The following is a 20,453-nucleotide window of genomic DNA, read 5'->3' on the forward strand; positions in this document are numbered from 1 at the left end:
CAAAGATGAAACGCTATTGGACAAGCAAGTGGAAGCAAAGACAAACAAATGGAACTACCTTAAACTAAGAAGCTTCTGTACCTCAAAAGAAACAGTGACCAGGATACAAAGACAGTCTACAAATGGGAAAAGATATTAACCCAATATCCTTCTGACAGGGTGTTGATATCAAAGATATACAAGGCACTGGTTGAACTCTACAAGATAAAACATCCAATCCCATAAGAAAATGAGGCGATGAAATGAACAGAAACTTCCTCAAAGAAGAAATTTGAATGGCCAAAAGGCACATGAAGAAAATGCTCTTCATCACTAATAACCAGGAAGATGCAGATCAAAACAACAATAAGATCATCTCAAAACCAGAGAGACAGGCACACATCCAAAAGAACTAAATAAAGCAACTGGTGTTGGTGTGAATGTGGGAAGAAAGAGACTCTCCCTCATTGTTAGGGGAAATGCTGCTGACCCAACCTTTTTTGAAAACGATATGGATGTTTCTTAAAAAATTATAAATTGAGTTCCCATTTGACCCAGCAATACCACTTCTGGGAATATGCACTGGGGGCCCAAAAACTCACAGCAGAAATACCATCTGCACTCCTATGTTCATTGCAGTATTACTATTCACCATAGCCAGAATCTGGAAACAACCTGAGTGTCCAAGAACGGAGGAATGGATAAAGAAACTATGGCACATCTATACAATGGAATACTATGCAGCTGTCAGGAAAAATGAAGGCATGAAATTTGCCTATAAATGGATGAACATGGAGAGTATCATGCTGAGTAAAATGAGTATAAGGAAAGGACAGTAATAGAACAACTGCATCCATTTGTGGTATATAAAAATACATATATAGTAGAAGACTAATATCCATGGCCAGGGAAAACAGGGGTTAGGAGGACTGGTCAATGGTTGTAACTAAACACAAGAGTGTGCGAAGCTGAGGGTAGGTTAGAAAGAGAAGAGACCAGTGTGACAATAATAACTGGGAATTATCATGCTGAACAAGATCTGAGGGTTAAAAGTAGGTAAGGGATATTCTTGATAAGTTCTCAGTATCAATATTGCAAACCACAATGCCCAAGAGAGAGAGAGAGAGAGAGAGAAAGAGAGAGAGAGAGAGCGAGAGAGAGAAGAAAATCACCTTCCATAGAGGTAGGCATGGGGTGGGAGGTGGGGGGTGATGGGAGGGAACTTGAGTATGACTGAAATGCAATCATGAACAGCTTTGTAATGGTCTAAAAACTGAAATATACAAATGCAAATATTATATAAATATTTATAAACGCATTCGACGATCACTAATAGGTTAAAGTACTAGTGGCTTCTACAAAGAAGGTTGTAGCTATTTGAAATTGTTTCTTCTTGTATATAAGAAACATTAGCTTTACCTGTTGGGAGATTCGAATATTTTTTCTCAAGTTTTTCAATTCTGCTTTACCTATTTACTAAATTATTTTACAACTATCCATTTTGCTGAATGTATTTGACATTTAGTTCTTTCAATATCAATTGAAAGTATTAACATTTTTCCCCTAAGCTTCTCTAGTAAAATTAATATCAACAAGTGTAGGATAACACTGTTTTGTCCTTTCTGCCTTGTCACAGGGATCTTAGGTTTATTGGGTTACTCCCATCACAGTGCTCCCATTCCTCTGTGTTTATTTGTAACCTCTATCTTTGTGCTCTGTTAACTTGTAAATATTGCTTCTCTCTTCTCCTTAAGTCCTTTGCATAGTTAATTCAGAGCAATGTCCATTTTTTGTATGGACACAAGAAGACAGTTAATGCCACGCTTTTGTAACTTGGTAGCTAATTGACTCCAAATGACATTCACTTCTGGGGCATCTGTTCTCTCAACTTAAGCCTCAGTTGCCCTTACTTCTTAGCACCCCAAAAGCAGGGTCCCAACGGGGGACTGATGGACTCAGGGTAAGCTGTGAGCTACCCTGACATCAAAATGGGACAGCCCAAAGCACCATAATACTTAAGTGTAAGTTAAGAGCATGGTCATGGACAAATTCTTACATGATCCAAAAAGCATTAACTGGAGTAGAACCATGCTAGCGTTAGGAAAACAGTCTGAATCATCCAACCAGAATTTGAAGTGAAACAGATACACAGGGGAAAAAGTAAACTTCGATTTTTCCAGTGGGATTATTATGAATGTGAGAACAAAATGGAGGTCATGGTCAAGAGTGGCCAGACAGGACTGTAGAAGTAGTTTAAAGTAGTATTTATTGCTTTTCTGCATAGAGACTCCTCAACCCCTTTCCTGGAAAGTTTAGTTTAATTAATTTAAAATTTTTGTCATGAAATCTGAATGCTTACTACATGCAAAGAGAGACAGAGACAGAAACAGAGACAGAGACAGGGAAAGGAACACGTATTTAATAATTGCCCTTGGTACTATTTCCTTATCTGCCTGACTTCTTACAGTAAACCTTGATCCAAAAGCATAAGCGTGATGTTTCATTCAGAGCTGTTTTAATCACTTATCTTATGCTACCCTTTTCTGCTATTATCTGTTATTCATTTTTTTGCTTTCCTGCCCCACCCCTACACCCAGTAATTCAAATATAAGCATTCCCTGACTGTCCACTGTCCACTGTCCTCCCGTTGTTCATCGATTTGCTCGAGCGGGCCCAGTAACATCTCCATTGAAGACTTTGTTGTTACTGCGTCTGGCATATCGAATACGTCACGGGGAGCTTGCCAGGCTCTGCCATGTGGGCGAGATACTCTCAGTAGCTTGCCAGGCTCTCCGAGAGGGGTGGAGGAATCGAACTCGGGTCGGTCATGTTGACTGCGTGCAAGGCAAACGCCCAACCACTGTGCTATCGCTCCAACCCAGAATTCCCTGACACAAAATTTAATTTCTTCCAGCATGGGTTAGCTCCTGAAGTAAAACAGTAAGCTTAATATTCTTGAGGGTTTCAAAAGAGAGTAATTCTAAGAGTTGGAGAATGGATTGGCAACGAAAGAAATAAAACTATAATTGAGAGGGCAGAGGATGAGCTCAGTAATAGAGTGTGTGCTTGCATGGGATAGGCTCTCAGTTTTACCATCAGCACTGCAAACAAAAAAAGAGATCAAAACAAAAAGCACTTGATGAAAATGAGGTCTCGAATCAGAATAGAATTAGAAAATACACTTTTTTATTTTTTTTAAAAAAATTCATACTGTATTTTGGCTCAATTTTCTCTGTAAAGAATAAATAGAATCCTGGGGCTGGAGTAATAGCATAGTAGGTAGGGCATTTGCCTTGCACGCGGCTGACCCAGGTTCGATTCCCAGCATCCCATATGGTCCGCTGAGCACCGCCAGGGGTAATTCCTGAGCGCAGAGCCAGGAGTAACCCCTGTGCATTGCCGGGTGTGACCCAAAAAGCAAATAAAATAAAATAAATAAATAGAATCCTGTCTGAAAATGATTGGGAGTTGCTACCCACCCTTGGGTCAATCCATTCCTATGTCTCTGGAGTGTACTTTCTACTTGTAATAAAGATCACTCTAAATTTCTTTACAAGGAGCAAGGTTATAATATTGCATGAATTCATTTATTTTTGTTATTATTTTATTTAGTTATTTTTTTTTAATTTTTGGTTTGGTTTGGTTTGGTTTGGGTCCATACCCGTTGGGTCTCGGGGACTACATCTGACTTTACCCAGTGATTACTCCTGGCAGTACTCAGGAGACCTTATGGGATGCACAGGATTGATGAGTCCAAGGCAATGCCCTATGCCCTGTACTACCACTCCAGCTCCAGTTTTTCACTTTTATTGTAGTTTAGGTAACGTGTCTGCAATAATCGTGACATTTATGTTTATAATTTATGTTTAATACATTTATGTATTAAACATAATACATAATACATAATACATTTATGTTTATAAAAACAAAGTTAGTTTACTTTCAATGTGTCCAACAATCTCCACTACTCACCCCCCCCCCCCCCCATTTTTTATAATACTTGTGATGCTGCTACAACAATCCAGTGTGCCAGGATTGTCTTCACCATTATCCTAAGGTTCTATCTTTCCCTCCCATCCTCCCAGCACGGCCAAATATGTATTATATTACTCTAAATCAGCTGCTAAAAATATATTTAAAGAACTAAAGGATCCCATAGACCAAGAAAAAAAAGGGGGAAATGAGAATAATACCTTGTTAAATTACAGAATATCAATGAAAAGACATAATTATTAAAAGGAATCAAATAGGAATTCTGGAGTTAAAGAGTAAAAAGGACCAAATTGAAAAAGAAAAATTTTCTAAAGAGGTTTAATATTAGATTTGAGTAGGCAGAAGAATCTGTGAACTTGATAAGTCAACTAAAATTCTCTAATCTAAGAGGTTGAAATATAAAAGAATAAGGAGAAAAAAACAGTTTATAAGACTTGCAAGACACCATTGATTAGTGTGGTATAAGTGCAGTTAGAGCACCAGAAGGAATGGAAAATATAGAGACAGGGAAGAAAGAATGTTTCAACAAACACCAGCCAAAAAAAAAAAAGACAGAATTGGAGAGGGGGAGAGCAAGACAATCTAACGTAGGGAGCCCCAGAACATTCTCTCGCAATAAAAACTACGGAGGAATAGACTCAGTGTGGACCCCATCTGAGTTCTGGCAGGGTAAGTCTTTGGAGCTGAGCACCCACCTGAAAGAGAGCTCAGAGGAAGGAATAGAAATTGCAAACAGTGAAGAGATGAGAAGGGGAGCCTGACTCTCACAGAATCAGAGTTGGGCGACCTCCCCACATCCCCCTGTTTTTCTGGGAGACTGGTAATCATGCCTAACAAACTGTCTCTGGTGCCATAGAGTTGGTGGTTGGGAAAATTGGAAATAATAGTGGGGGGACGGTGTAACAGTGGTGTTGAAATACCGAATGTAACAAATCATCGTGAACATGATTAACTGGCCATGATCCCGAGATTCATAAGTAACTCTCGAAAAACATCAACAAGCTGCAGAGATGCTTCTGGACCCCAAAGTTGCCATCCAGTTAAAAATTAACTCCCGCTGACCACCCTATTCAAAATTTTAGAATTCCTGGAGTGACATCTCAAACTCTACATCACTGATATACCTGGAGTAGCACACTACATTGGATGGGATGTAATATAGAAAGCAACCAATATCAATTAAGGAAATATTAGCACTCAAGGCTCAACCTGTAACAACATGTTTAATAATCCACTTACACAAGGGCTTAATGGCTCCAGGATGAAATATAACAAACTTCCTACACTCTCTTCTAAGGAAGCATTTTCTGATCATCTTTAGAGAATTATTCATAACAAGCAATACAAAATAAATTATTTAGGACTTGCTATTGGGGCAGGCTTGGGTGGTGGTTGGGAAAATTGGAAATCAACCTGTAACATCATGTTAATAACCCACTTATACAAGGACTGAATGGCTCCAGGGTGAGATACAACAATCTTCACACACGTTCTTCTAAGGAAAACTTTTGTGATCATTTTTAGAGAAGTATTCACAACAAGCAATACAAAATAAATTATTTAGGGCTTGCTATTGGGCTGGCTTGGGTGGTGCTTGGGAAAATTGGAAATAATGGTAGTGGGAAAGTTTAATGGTGGTGGGATTGCTGTTGGAATAATGAATGCAATAAATCATCATGAACAACTTTATAAAAATAAAATTTAAAAAAAGAAAGAAAAGGGAGCCTGAGAGGCTGAAGCTTTGACTAGGGATGACCCAGGTTCATTGCCTCCTGGTATCCTATATGGTCCCCCGAGCATAGCTAGTCGTGATCCCTGAGCCCAGACTCAGGAATGGTACCTAAGAATCACCAGGTGTGGCCCCCAAATAAAACAAAACCCTCAAAAGAAAAAAGTAATAAAAGCAGCCAGCAGGAATTCTGTTACCTGCTTAAATACTGGTGCTTTTTTTTTTTCTATTCTGGTATGTTCATTGTCTCTTTTGTGAAAAGAGTAGAAAATTTTTTTCATTTTACAAGAATTTCAAGTTCAGAATATGCTTTACTTTCTGGTTAATTCTCTGTAAGTAAGAAAGTGTCTGAGGTAGTGAATGCTCTAAGAAATCAGACCAACACCATTTATATAATAATTTTATATTACTCAGACTGGATGTTTGAGAGTTATAAAGCTCCTGCAACAGTGCTAGTATAAAACTTCAAAATAGATATTTATGCTATAAACATATCAAAGTTTGACAATACAAGTGTCAAAGGATTGGTTTTACACATTGGGTACTAGGTATTTAACACCTGGCTTCCGAAAATCAGGATCACTCATGTTGACATTTATAATACATGTACCTTATTCATCAGAATTACGTTTGCAAGACACAATCTGACCTTCCTGTACAGAAAAAGGAAAGATTTAATGTGGAAAAGCCAAAATAAGGCTGAAGTGGTTAAAATGGAGGGGTGTGATTATAGGTATTTAAAACACAATGTCAATGTTTAGATTCTCTTCACAGAGAAAAGCTTGTCCTCTACCAGCTGTATTTTTCCATGCTCTTTTTCTGCTTTTATGGAAAGCAACTCCTTTGTTTCCATTCCAAAATGTTTCAATAGATGACAGCTATATTTTGAGAGACAATTAGAAACTCTAGAGCCCTACAAAAGGTTAAAAAAATAAAAAGAACTTTAAAATTAATCCTCTTAATTTTCCCTCATGTTAGAGTGTAAATGGGGGACAAGTAAACCTGGATGGAAAATTGGAGCCTGATTTCTAGTGCTGATTCTGCCACAAACTTGTTATATAATGCTTGGGCACATCACTGACTTCTCAGGAAGGCAATAGGCTAGATTAGAAGGAGCTTCTCGCCCAGACTGAACACTTTAGAATGCTACATCTCTACAGTTTGAAGCTAAATCTTCATTCTGCATGAAAGAAACCTGAAATCTAACATTTTACATAGATCCTCACATTAAAATTTATTTTGCTGCGCCTTATTTTGTTTTCAAACCATGATTCTCAAATTTCCATGGAACAGAATCAACTGACATGTTTAGAAAGTTTTAAGTTCTTGGGCCTGGATCCAAGTCATAATCTTTAGAATGGGATCTAATGTACATCACAGTGACTATGTCAGTGACGCTATAGTTTGTACTTTGAAAGTAGTTAATATGACAGATCTTATACGTTTTCACCACACACACACAAATGGTAGTTCTATGAGGTAACTGAATATGTTAAATTTATTTTACTGGGATATGTATTTCACAAAATGTATATATATATGTATATATATATAGCACATCATCATTGTATACCTTAAACTTATTAATTTTTTATGTCAATTATAGCTTAAGAAAGCTGGGAAGAGTTTTTAAATGTGTCCCTGCTCTCAGAAATAAAAGTTTAGAATGCAAAGAGGAAAAGAATGCAAAGAATACATATATATGTGTGTATATATATATATATATATATATTCTATAATGATCCCTATTATTTCTGAAACTGGAGTCCTGGAAATCCAAGAATAAACTACCAAAAGAAGAAAAAAGAAAAAAGGCAGGGAAGGAAGAGTGACAGTCTAATAGTGTTAATTGCTACCTCGCTTTGGATGAAGAGGAAAGAGGGTTAGAGGAAAGAAGGAAGGAATCTAGGTGGAGAGGGTGCCCTGGAGAACGTGTCTTTGTGAACACTGCTCACACTGGCTTTGTGCTTGAACAGACTGAAATCAAGCATTGTTTGTGAGAACTTCTTGTATAAAAATGTACCACAATCATGTGCCCCGATGGGTTTCTAGTTTTTGCTCTCCTCACTAATCAAAAGCAAAGTAGAATAAATACATAAAAAAATGGCCTCTTGAAGATGCAAAGGGAAGCATAAAATACAGCCTCTTCAAGAAGCAGAAGGAAAACTGAGGTAAATAATACTAATTCACATTTCTGGAGATATTTTAATGATTATTAAGAGACCTATTAGGTAATCAAATATATTATTTCTATTTTGTCATTTTAACTTTAATGTTATTTATTCTGTCATGAGGACCAATTGTTATTCTAGAGTACCTAGGTTAAGTAAGCATGATTTCGTACCTTGATTTTATATTTCTATAGGAAGGGGCTATTAAAATATGACAAGGTTTCAGAACTTCTAGCACATAAACACTTATGTACAAAGCAGAAAAATAATAGAAAAAACTCATCATATAGTTTTTTTTAACTTCAGGTAGGTTTGAGATTGAGCCTCAGGTAATACAACTCATACCTAAGCAAGACAAATATCCTATGTGCAAGGACAGTGAACTGCTCAAGGCCTTTGGCAGAACTCAAATCTCCACTTCATTTTACTAGAAAATGATCAAGTCAAAGAGGTGCTCTGACTTGAATCTTACAAGAAATAGAGACTAGTGAGTTTTTCCCAGTATAGTACAACATTGCAAAAGAAGATCCTGCAGTCTAGAAAGGGCTTTTGACTAGGAGAAGCAACATGTTAGCCACTTTTCTGACTTTGCTTTATAGAGAGGATTTCTAAAATCATGGCAAGCAGGTTTCATGGTGACTTAGTTCTACTAAGGTAGAATAAAGATGTGGACAGAACTGGGGAGGGGGTGCTGGGAATGTAAGAGTCCACAACTACAGGATGGATTACACATTCAATTATGTCATTCAAAAGTGGATTTTACATCTCTTATCCATAACTTTCTAATCAAGTGAACAATTTGCATTTTTTTTCTACTTTATTTTCCAGTGGGTAGGGCATTTGCCTTGCACATGGCTGACCCAGCCAACCCAGGTTCAATTCCTCTGCCCCTCTCAGAGAACCCGGCAAGCTACTGAGAGTATCTTGTCCGCACAGCAAAGCCTGGCAAACTACTCATGATGTATTCGATATGCCAAACACAGTAACAAGTGTCACAATGGAGACGTTACTGGACCCATTTGAGCAAATCGATGAACAACAGGAGGACAGTGACAGTGACTATAACCACTTCATCAGAATCTACTCACCATGTAGGCATAGATTTCTGTTCACTGTCCACTGCGATTGCTGCAATGTCCAGGAGAGTTTCTTACAGTTGATTATTACATCCTTGTTGAATGAACATTAGATTATTTCCTTCTGCATTTACTAAATTTAGTGCATTTAGTGGTAACTAGTATATTTTATGCAGTTTTATAATTATCACCCCAAATATTTAGGGAAATGGGCCCCAGTATTTGCATAGCTAGTTATTTCTGGCATTAAGATTCAGTTGAGACAGTTTAGTCTTTGAGAACTTCTGTTCTGGAGTTGAACTCTCTTGGTTTGAATCCTGGTCCTACAACTTACCTGTGAAATCTCTAGCAAATTACTTAACTTCTCTGTACTTTAATTTCTTCCCCTTTGAAAGGTGATAATAGAATGTGCCTCTTAATCTCAACTGAAGGGTTTGAAATGCAGTTTTCAGCATAGTATTTGTGAAAGTTCATGTGGGTATTTTCCTATGAATCCAAGAGTCATATTTTCATAAAACAGTGCTTTCACTCACTCAGGAGCATATGATACCAAGGTACTGAAAGAGGCTGTTTGTTGCAATGCCAAGTACATTTTACACTATGTCTCGTTACAGAGTAATGTTGCTAACCCATGTTGTAGCCTCCGGTGCTTCCTGCTACCACAGCAGCCTTGGGTTTTCTTTGGTCTCTTCCTGTAATCTCAATTCAAAAAATCGGGGCCCAGGCTCCCATCCCACCCTGCATCTACCCTACGTACACAAAGTATATGCACACTAAGGTGTACAAGATCCAGACACTGAGTCCCTCCAGGAAGCTCTCAGCTGTGGTCTGTGATGGACAGCAACCAAAATTTGTGTTCTTGAGTTAAATCTGAATTTCCTCCTGAAATGTGTAGCCACATGACCATTTTGAAAATGAAAAGATAAGATTTGAAGATAGAAACATAAAAGGGAAGCTGTGGGGTTTTTTTTTTTTTGACGATAAGGTCTACGTCACAACAATGTAATAATAATCACTATTATTTTTTAAATATTTTCATGTTGATTCAGTCTTCTATTGACCAATATATCTATCTACCCATCAATCTATTCTACCATAATTGCATGATCCTATCTATTAAGAATTTATTTACTTGTGGTTATTTGAAATAATAGAACATTAAGCACAAATTTAGCAAATACTTTGTGCCAGGTACTGTTCTAAGCACTTAAACATAAAATAAACATAAAATCTGTTGTCCTTCACTCCCAGATATGAATGAGGATTTTCTGAATTAGCATTTTCCTTTACTATTCCCTGATTCTGCTTTTCCACACAGACTTCCTCCAGGGATTTCTTATGGAAGTAGGCTGCCTTTTTCCAGAAAGTGCCTCTATCCGTGACCTCCACATCACTTTCCTGCCCTGTTGGATGAAAATTAAATATTTTTTCACAAAACTGTTGCTTAAAACCAGCAATTCATGTTTTGAGGAAAGCAAGGCAGATTTAAAGAACAATCATTTCAACCTCGAATGTAAAATAAACATAGCCAATTTCAGACACCACTGTTCCTATTATTTATGGGCTTTTTTCCACCAATGATCATTTCTTGCTGCCTGATTCCTTGATAAAACTTGAAATATCTTTCTTTCATGACCTTTATCCCCTTCTTTCTCTTTATCTCTTTATCAATTTATCTCTTTATCTTTATCTCTTTATCATCTCTTTATCAATTCCTCTTTTTAAGATTTTCCCCAGAAATACAAACATGGAAATATCTCTTTATTTGCTCTTCTGGCTCTCTCTCACTCTCAAGTTTCTCTCTCTGCCAAAGAAAAAGGGCATCATTCACAACTAACATAATTATCTAACAGTAGTACTTTCCTTTTTTTTAAAAAAGCCTCTACTCCATAATTAAACTGCTATTACTCAATGAAGTTACAGAATTTTATGCAGAAGGAGATTTGTAGGTTAAGTCTAATTGAAAAGATATTGAGATGATTTGTCTTGAAATTTTGCTTGCACAGCAAACAAGTTTTAACTTACTTGGGTAGCTAAGTCCTAGAAGAAGTTAAAATTCTACCCAGATAAGAGGTATGAAAGGTTAGCAAAACCAACAAGGTACATGGAAGTATTAGTCATGAAGCCCCTTTGCCTTGAAGGAGAAAGAACAGTGTCTCTAGACCTGGTAAGAGCCAAGGAAGGAAAATAACCCAGTAAGAGCTTCTATCTTAGAGGCAATATGCAACAAGCCATCATGGGGTAAACGAAGAAATATCATGACCTTATGTTCCTCCAACCACACACCCCTGCATGCTCTTGCAAGTGCTTTCCATTGATTGAACCCAACCGAAAACCAGAGGACTGAGGAGTTCTGGTGAAGTCGTCTGCAAGGATCTGTGTTGAGGGCTTAGAATAAATGGACAGGGTTGTATGACTGAAGATCACTAGGAAAGATTTTATATAATCATACTTTTTATAAGCAAGTATAGCTTTATATATTTATTTGACAGTGGCCTTGGGGAAAAAAAACACAGACAGATCAAGGAAAGATAAGAAACTGCTGCCTACTCACTAGAGGGCAGAAGAAACTACAGTCAAACTTTGTTTCACACAGAAAATTCCCCTTTCTAATACACTGGAAGTGTGCTGTGGAGAGAGAGGTTATGTGTAAGAAAAAGTCTGAGCGATAGGAAAAGTAAAGGTACAAGGGAAATGTTCAAGCACCACTCACCTTAGTCTTATTGACAAGATTCCTAGCATCTTTGCATGCACTAAATATTGTGTAAGAAGAAACAAGGGTAGCATTTATTTATTTGTATGTTTGTTTGTTTTTAGCTTACTCTTGGCTCTGCACTCAGAGATTGCTCCTGGCTGGGCTCAGGAGTCCATATGGTGTGCTGGAGATAGAGGCTGGGTCACCATGGTTAAAGCAAGCACCCAATCCACTATACTATCTCTTCAATCCCATAAGCAATTTTTTTTTTGCTTTTTTAAGTTACACCCAGAAATGCACAGGGGTTACTCCTGGCTCTGCGCTCAGGAATTACCCCTGGCGATGCTCAGGGGACCATATGGGATGCTGGGAATTGAACCCGGGTCGGCCGCGTGCAAGGCAAACGCCCTACCCGCTGTGCTATTGCTCCAGCCCCCCATCAGCAATTTTTATAACATAAAACTAACCTCCAAAACCAATAAAGAAGTAGGGTAAGCTGCAGGAGAAACTGAACACAATTGAGGATGTCTACTTTGGAACTCTAAGGGTTTTTTTTTTTATTATTATTATATCTAAACTCAAGCTCCAAACCAACCATGAAAAGAGTTTATACTAATCTTTGAAGCCAGTGAAGCATAAACAGATTGCAGAAAACCGGAGAAAAGACAAGGGGTTGATTCTTTGCTAGGGTAGAACAATAATTTGAGAGGATGTCTTTATAGTTTTTTCCCCTACAGAAAACAAATGCTACAATATTTTAGATATTTATTTAGATATTTTCCGTCAATTTGCTAGCATAGCGGTAGGGCATTTGCCTTGCACGCAGCCAGCCCGGCCAAGCCAGGTTTGATTCCTCCACCCCTCTCGAAGAGCCCAGCAAGCTACCAAGAGTATCTAGCCCACCCGGCAAAGCCTGGCAAGCTACCCACGATGTATTCAATATGCCAAACATAGTCACAACAAGTCTCAAAAAATGGAGACGTCACTGGGCCCGCTCAAGCAAATCGATGAACAACAGGAGGACAGTGTTGTGTTGTTGTCCGCCAATTTGACCCACTGCTTGTGCTCCTTCATCTGGTTGTACTGGAAGAGGCTTCACTGCAACCCAGCTCCTAGATAGAATAATGACTACCTTGATGCCTGGTAACTTGTGCAGCTTCTGAAGATGTAGTTCTGACCAGTACGTATCTGGGGTATACTGTGCTATCAAAGAGAGATTATCATGACATTTCTAAAAATAGAATACTCTCCTTTAAAAATGTATCCCTAACATAATTTGAGAATAAAACAGAGATGTATCCTTAGGCATACATATTCCCCAAACTACTCCTTCACTTTTTTGGTTTACAGACTGTCCTGTACAGAGGTCCTGAAATAACTGCCTGGGAAATCATTTTGTTAAACTCTAAAATCCTCTAAGAATTTCACTTATTGCTCTTATTAACCATCTTATTAACCATCAGGCTGCCTGATGGTGCCTTCAGGCTTTCTGAAACCCCAAAATTGCCTCTGTGTCTTTGGTCGGACCCCAACAACTTGGGACCAAGCTTACCAAGAAATTAAACAACCAGGGGCTGGAGCAATAGCACAGCGGGTAGGGCGTTTGCCTTGCACGCAGCCGACCTAGGTTCAATTCCCAGCATCCCATATGGTCCCCTGAGAACTGCCAGGAGTAATTCCTAAGTGCATAAACCAGGAGTAACTCCTGTGCATCGCCGAGTGTGACCCAAAAAGAAAAAAAAAAAGAAATTAAACAACCAAATGGTAGTCACACCCACAAACCACCTACAGTTCAGCTATATAAGATTATTTATTAGCCTTATTTCAGAGACCAATAGATAAATCTTGCAAGAGATCAAAAGTTGCAGTTAATCTCAGACCTGCAGCATGGCTGAACAGACGGGGGTAAATCAGAGGGGTATGGGTTGGCCTAGTGTCCTGCCCACACAGAGCACCGAGCAGCCACTTGCTTCCACAATCCAAAATCTCCACCATACCCCCTGCCTGACTATACCATCTCAGGACAGACTACACCAAGATATCTGTTGAAAATTCTGGAATGCAGCTTTTGTGACTGAAATCTCCAGGTTTTCTTAGAGTCGAGTTATGATGGGTTACGCCCCCCCCCCCCCCCACACACACACACATACACACACACACACACATCTCCCGGTACTTCCAGAAGCCTCAGCAGTCACATCCATAACCCAAAGCTTCCACCCAATTGAAAAATTACTCCAGCCTTACCATCCCGATAAAAATACCTAATGCCCTGAACAAATACATGACCTCTTAGCCCCTGAATTGCAAACCATAATGCGCAAATGGAGAGAGAGAGAGAGAGAGAGAGAGAGAGAGAGAGAGAGAGAGAGAGAAAGAGAAGGAAATTACATCCTATAGAGGGAGGCTGAGGGTGGGGGCTGGGATTGGGATGTTGGGAATGGTGGTGAGAAGATGGGGGACATTGGTGGTGGGAAATGTACCCTGGTGGAGGGATGGGTGCTGAATCATTGTATGACTGAACCCCAATTATGAACAGCTTTGTAATGGTATATCTCATGAATATCCAATTTAAAAAAATTTTTTTAAATTTTTATTAGTGAAACACCATGAGGCACAGTTGTAGACTTACAAATTTTTGTGCTTGGGTTTCAGTTATACAATGATCAAGTCCCCATCTCTCCACCAGTGCCCATTTTCCACCACCACGGGTCCCAGTATCCCTCCCACCCCCCACCCCCCCATCCTACCCTGCCTCTGTGGCAGGGCATTCCCTTTCGTTCTCTTTCTCCTTTTGGGTGCTGTGGTTTGCAAAAGAGGTATCAAGTGGCAGTCATGTTCGGTCTATAGCCTACTTTCAGCATGCTTCTCCCATCCTGGGAGGATCCTCCCAACACCCTTTATTTGGTGCTCCCTTCTCTATCTGAGCTGCTTTTTTCCCCAGCATGTGCGGCTGGTCTACAAGCCATGAATTTTTAATTAAAAAAAACCCATCAGTTTAGAGTTAAAAATTATTAAGACTATTAAGGCTATTTCATGAGCAAAACCCAGAGCTAGACAGCACACACACACACATACACACAGACACACACGTACACAAACACACACATGGAAAAAGAGAGCGACAGAGATACAGAGATAAAGATAGACACACAGAGAAAGGATGAATATAGCAAATCTTAATACTTAGTAGACTGAATAAATATACACAATCTTTTGTGGTTCTTACTGGTGGGAAGGGTAACTCACAGGCAAAACTGAGGGTTTCCTGTGGTGATGATCCCCTGCCCTCTGGGCCATCTCACTAGCCCCTGGTAACTTTTATTTAAAAACAACTGCCCTGGCCCAGTGTCATCTCAAAGCTTACCTCTGAATTCTCTTAAGCTCAGTAGTCATACAAAGCTGATTTTCTAGAACAGCATTTTATCTTTCACCATTGGATGCTTATTTCCAGTTTACAACCCCTATCTGATAATGAGTGTTCTAGGAGTCTTGAAGGATACTTGAGGATTGTACCATCAGTTGAACCACTAGCCTGGGTAGTTCCTTTACTTCTCTATTTTTCTCCTCCTCTTTCCAATACTTGAAAAAGTTTTGTTTTATTTTAGTTTTTTTTTTGTTTCAGGTTCTGGGGATTGAACCCAAGGCCTCACACTTTTACCTGAAAAACTTTACTTATTTTCTTATTTGTTTAGGATTTAGGGGTGACACCCAACGGTACTCAGGGCTTACCCTTGGTTCTGTGCTCAGGGATCACTCCTGGAACTGCTCAGGGGCATATGCCTTGCCAGGGATAGAACTGGGGTCCGCCACATGCAAGGCAAGCACCTTAGCCCTGTACTATCTCTCTGGCCCCTGAAAACTTTTAGATACTGCACAATCAGAAATCCCTGTTCTACTAGCACTCAAACTTCTTACTTTTGTTCTTATTATTTTGTAGTAATATTTTCCCATTTCCTCCCAGCTCTCCATCATTGATAGGAGGAAAAAAGCTCACGTTAATCATTTGTCTAATCTACACGAATGCCACCCTTTCTGGTTTATAAGAATATTTTATTTTATTGGTTTTGGGGTCACACCTGGCAGTGCTCAGGGGTTATTTCTGGCTCTGCACTAGGAATTACTCCTGGTGGTGCTCGGGGGACCATATGGGATGTTGGGGATCAGACCCAGGCATGCAAGGCAAATACCCCACCAGCTGTATTTTAGGAGCTCAGGCTACTCAAAATAAATATTGGTTAATGAATAAGAATTTGACTATTGTTTGTTAAATTATATTCTCTGTTAAGAGACAGAATAGAAAGTTTTGCAGAAATCAAAAAAGTATGGATATCCTAAACTTAATTATTCTAAATCTATTATAAATTTAAATAAATACCTAGTTATATAATTTCTATGAACTTGAATTTCATACTAAATTTATTATAGAAAAGTAGTAACACTATCGTAGGATTAATGGGAGCTCAAAGCTTAAAATAAGTGCTTGAGTCCAGTAGACCGGTTTTATTACTGACAGATCTTGTTATTGCTGCATAATGAATTTCCCCATCTCTAACTTAGCAACCAACTAATCCTCTATGGAGTCTCTTATGCATTTGCAATCTCATCCATTTGCAGGTTTCAGGAAATTAAAGGTTAGGCTGTACTGGAAATATAAATGGCTCATTCACATGGCAGACAGCTAATGACCGGAGTACCTGTAAGTGGTTTTTCTAACATGAAGACCTCGGATTATCAGTTTTCTCACAAGTCAGCTCTTCTACAGGCCATGCTTCATCAACTGAGAGAGAGAGAGAGAGAGAGAGAGAGAGAGAGAGATCAAAAGCCACACTCAATCTTGGACCCACACAAGGCTGAACAGACTGGGAGTATATTGGAGAAGATTGGGTCCAGTTCCCATCCAAACAGAGTCCCCAGCAGCTGCCTATTCTCACAATCCAAAATCACCACGATGACCCTGGCTGAACTCCACCTTTTGGGGATGAACCTCACTGAGATATTAATATGCTGGAAATTTGGGTATTTGGGTTTTGTGACTGAAATCTCTAGGCTTTCTCAGGATCTGGATGGGTAACTCCCTGTACCTCCCCGTACCTCCAGAAGTCCCAGCAGTCATGTCCACACCCCAAAACTGCCACCCAGTTAAAAAAGGTGCTCCAGCCTTATCATCCCTATAAAAATACCGAAAGCCCTGAACAAACACGATCATCTCTTAGTACCTGTATTTCAAACCATAATGCTCAAAAAAAGAAAAAGCGACATAAAGGAAAAAGGTGCCTTCCATAGAAGCAGTCAGGGGAAAGTGGGAGTAGGGAAACTGGGAACATTGGTGATGGGAAATCTATACTGGCAGAGTTGGGCTTTGGAACATTGTATGACTGAAACCCAATCATTACACACACTCACACACACACACACACACACACACTCACACATATGAAAACCCTTAAAACCAAGATAATGGCATCCAGCGATAACAGTACTCTAAAAATGAAGGAAAGGGCTCTCTGCCTGACTGCTGCTGGGACACCGTCATAGTCATGAGTTGAGTGCAGCCTATCAAATTAGCCTGAGTCACCACGGTGTTGGGAAGGACCGATCACAAGGATAGGGCACGCAGGTTTGCATGAAATTCATGACAACATGAGGCACTCCATCATCCACAACGTGGAAGGCCCAGTACTAAATGTGAGGCGCTGACCCTGCAGCAGTCGAGTGAGAGGTCTGGCAGCTGCTCTGAGCTCGGGGCCAGACCTGGATCTTCTGGCTCAATCTTTGGCCTCCCGTAGATGACCCATCACTGTTAACAACCATTTCTACCATATGAAATGGATGAATAAATAAATGAAAGTTGGGAAAGACCACTGTTCTCTCATACTTGCCTACAGAAATTCTCATTTTGGTGTCCTGAGAATGTAATTTAAAAGCACTACCTTCTAAAATGCTATAATCATTCCCATTATAATCAATTAACGCAAATGTGAAATATATATACATGTATATGTACGTATGTATGTATGTATGTATGGAACGATTGCACAGTGGGTAGGGCGTTTGCGTTGTTCAAAACCAACATGGGCGACCCAAGTTTGATTCCTCTGCCCCTCTTGGAGAGCCCAGCAAGCTACCAAGAGTATCTTGCCCTCACTGCAAAGCCTGGCAAGCTACCTGTGTCATATTCGATATGCCAAACACAGCAACAATTGTCATAATGGAGACGGTACTGAGCCCGCTCAAGCAAATCAATGAACAACGGGAGGACAGTGATAGTGACAGTATGTACACACACACACACACACACACACACACACACACACACACACATAATGCCAATAATACCAGCTTGCAATTCAAAGAAATATTTTTTACAAATACTTGCCAGGACAAAAAAATAAGATTAGCTACTGGATGATATGACTTTTACATAATGCTTTTTGAAAAAAGAAGAAAGATTTCTGGTTAATCTTCATACAACACTAAAATAACAACTTTAAGACTATCTGAGTCTTTGCTGAAATAGCACACTGATTCGTTAGCTAGAAACACTGGTTAGCAAAGAAATGGGAAATCATGGCATGGCAGAAGACAATTATCCTTGTAATCAACCTTTTGCAACTTTCCTGTGAATAATTAATTTCTTATAATATTATCAGGTATCACAATTCCCTCCCTGTTCCTCCCCTTTTCCCAAATGCAGAAATATTTCAAATTCAGTACAAGTACTCTTGCCATCAAATCAAAAGTTTTACTTACAGAAAATTATTCATGGCATATCTATCAAATACGAAAAAGATCATTCTCTCCAGAGATCCCAGAGATTCCTGTACAACCCCTCTCTATAGAGCTCATCCATTTTCATCAAATCTCTGATCCATTGTCTTTCCTGAGAAGCTATGAAATTAACTATTCAAGGAGAATATGCTGCACTTCCCAGGGCTCTCCGGAATTCTTCAAGTAATAAAATCAGAAAACATTCTAGAATTCCTCCCCTTGGGTCTTGGTCTGTGGGGTCATTATCTCTCATTTCTAGAAACCCTGGCTTCATTTATCTACCTGCCAGTCATCATCATCCAGGAAGCCATTGAAGCATAGAAAGCAGTTGCCTGTGACACCTGCATAGATGAGGATTCTGCTGTTGCAAAGGGGACTTAAATTTCCCAGCGATCTCCACCTTTTTCCTTTTTATGATAACGTTCTTATCTTGAGCAAAGTAACGTCAACTACTACTGGATTTCTCAATATTCTTTAAAAAAAACTTTGGGGGGGGGGCTTGGAGAGTGTTGGGTCACACTGGTGATGCTCAGGAGTGATTCTTGGCTCTAGACTTAGGAAGCACTCCTGGAAGTGCTCAGGGGACCACGTGGGATGCTGAGTATCAAATCCAGGTCTGCCACATGCAAGGCAGGCACTTGCCCCTTTCCGCTATCACTCGGGTCCCTCCAGGATTCTTATGCCTGTTCTCATGTTTCAAAAGCTCCTTCAGAACACAGTGTCATTGGGAGACTTAAGAGCTACTCCAAATGCAAGAGAAGAGCTAGATTCATTAATGGTGACCTAAAATCAGTGAAGAAAAGGAGCAATATGGCATATTCAATGTTAGATAATATTTAGGGACATGTGAATTAAGCAGCTGCCACACTCTCCTCAGTTATACTGGAAAAACACCCATTCTTTCTGTCTTGCTTAAATAATAAGGTATTATTTGGTTTTTTAAAATAAAATTCACATTATATTTGTTAAAATAAACTATACTCATTTATTTTCTTCACCAAAAATAATAGCATTATTTTTAATTAATCCGTGGGAAACCCACAAAACAAAAATTCTTGTTGGGTTTCCAAGGGTTGATTTTTTTTTTTTTTGAAGCAAGATAGTTTCCTTTGAAAACTATTTAGAAAGATAGGAGGGAGGGGAAAAAGCACTGACTTCTCCAGAGTGGGAACAAGCAAGCCAAGAAACAAAGACAAGCAATGGAGAAATGTGTTCAAGGAAGAAAACGGGTTTGAAGACCAAGCTATTTGTTTTTAAATTCCTCTTCTCTTCTCTTCCTTTCATTAGAACCAGGGTTCACATACACCTGGTTATGGTGCTTGCTAGAAGTTGCACTTCAGACTGTGGTGTCTGCACTCTCCATGCTCCCGAGAGTTGCATTTCTTTAGTTGTGATGTTTATACACAAGCTTGCCTGGAACTGGAATCTTTTGTTGGGTGGTTCTTGGACATTCTGGTTGTAATCCTCACTGAGGTTGTCGCTGTGGTGCTTATACATATGTTCACTAGGGGGTGCATTTCCTGCCTATAGTGCTCACACATCTTTTAGTGGTGTTTACCAGGGGTCTTGTTCTTGTAGTTGTGGGGCATGGTGGTCTATAATGTGGCCAGAAATCACTGTGACGTTGGGGGAACCCAGGCAGCAAACTTGCCAACACTGTGTTCACACCAGTGATGAAACTCCTGACCTGCCGCTTGCAAGATAGGAATTCTAAGCCATTGATCTCTCTCCCTGCCCCTAGTAATGCCTTTTTCCCCTCTAAGGCACGCTTTTTAGTTAAACTGGTTAATATTGCTTTTTGTTGACTGAGAGGTCACTCAGCGATTTTGTGTGCAGTGCTCATACTGGTGGGAAAGCAAACTTTCTTTCTGGTCCCTTTTGGGCAAAATATTTCTTTCCAATGATATTTACTTCATCCGATTTAATGTTATTCAAACATACCTATTTATTTTAACATTTAATATTTAAGCATATATATTGAGTAAGAACTGATTATTATTTCAGTGAGACAGTATGCTAACAAAATTGGTTTACCTAAT

This window comes from Sorex fumeus, unplaced genomic scaffold, assembly GCF_029834395.1.
Source record: "Sorex fumeus unplaced genomic scaffold, SorFum_2.1 ptg000008l, whole genome shotgun sequence".
NCBI lineage: Eukaryota > Metazoa > Chordata > Mammalia > Eulipotyphla > Soricidae > Sorex > Sorex fumeus.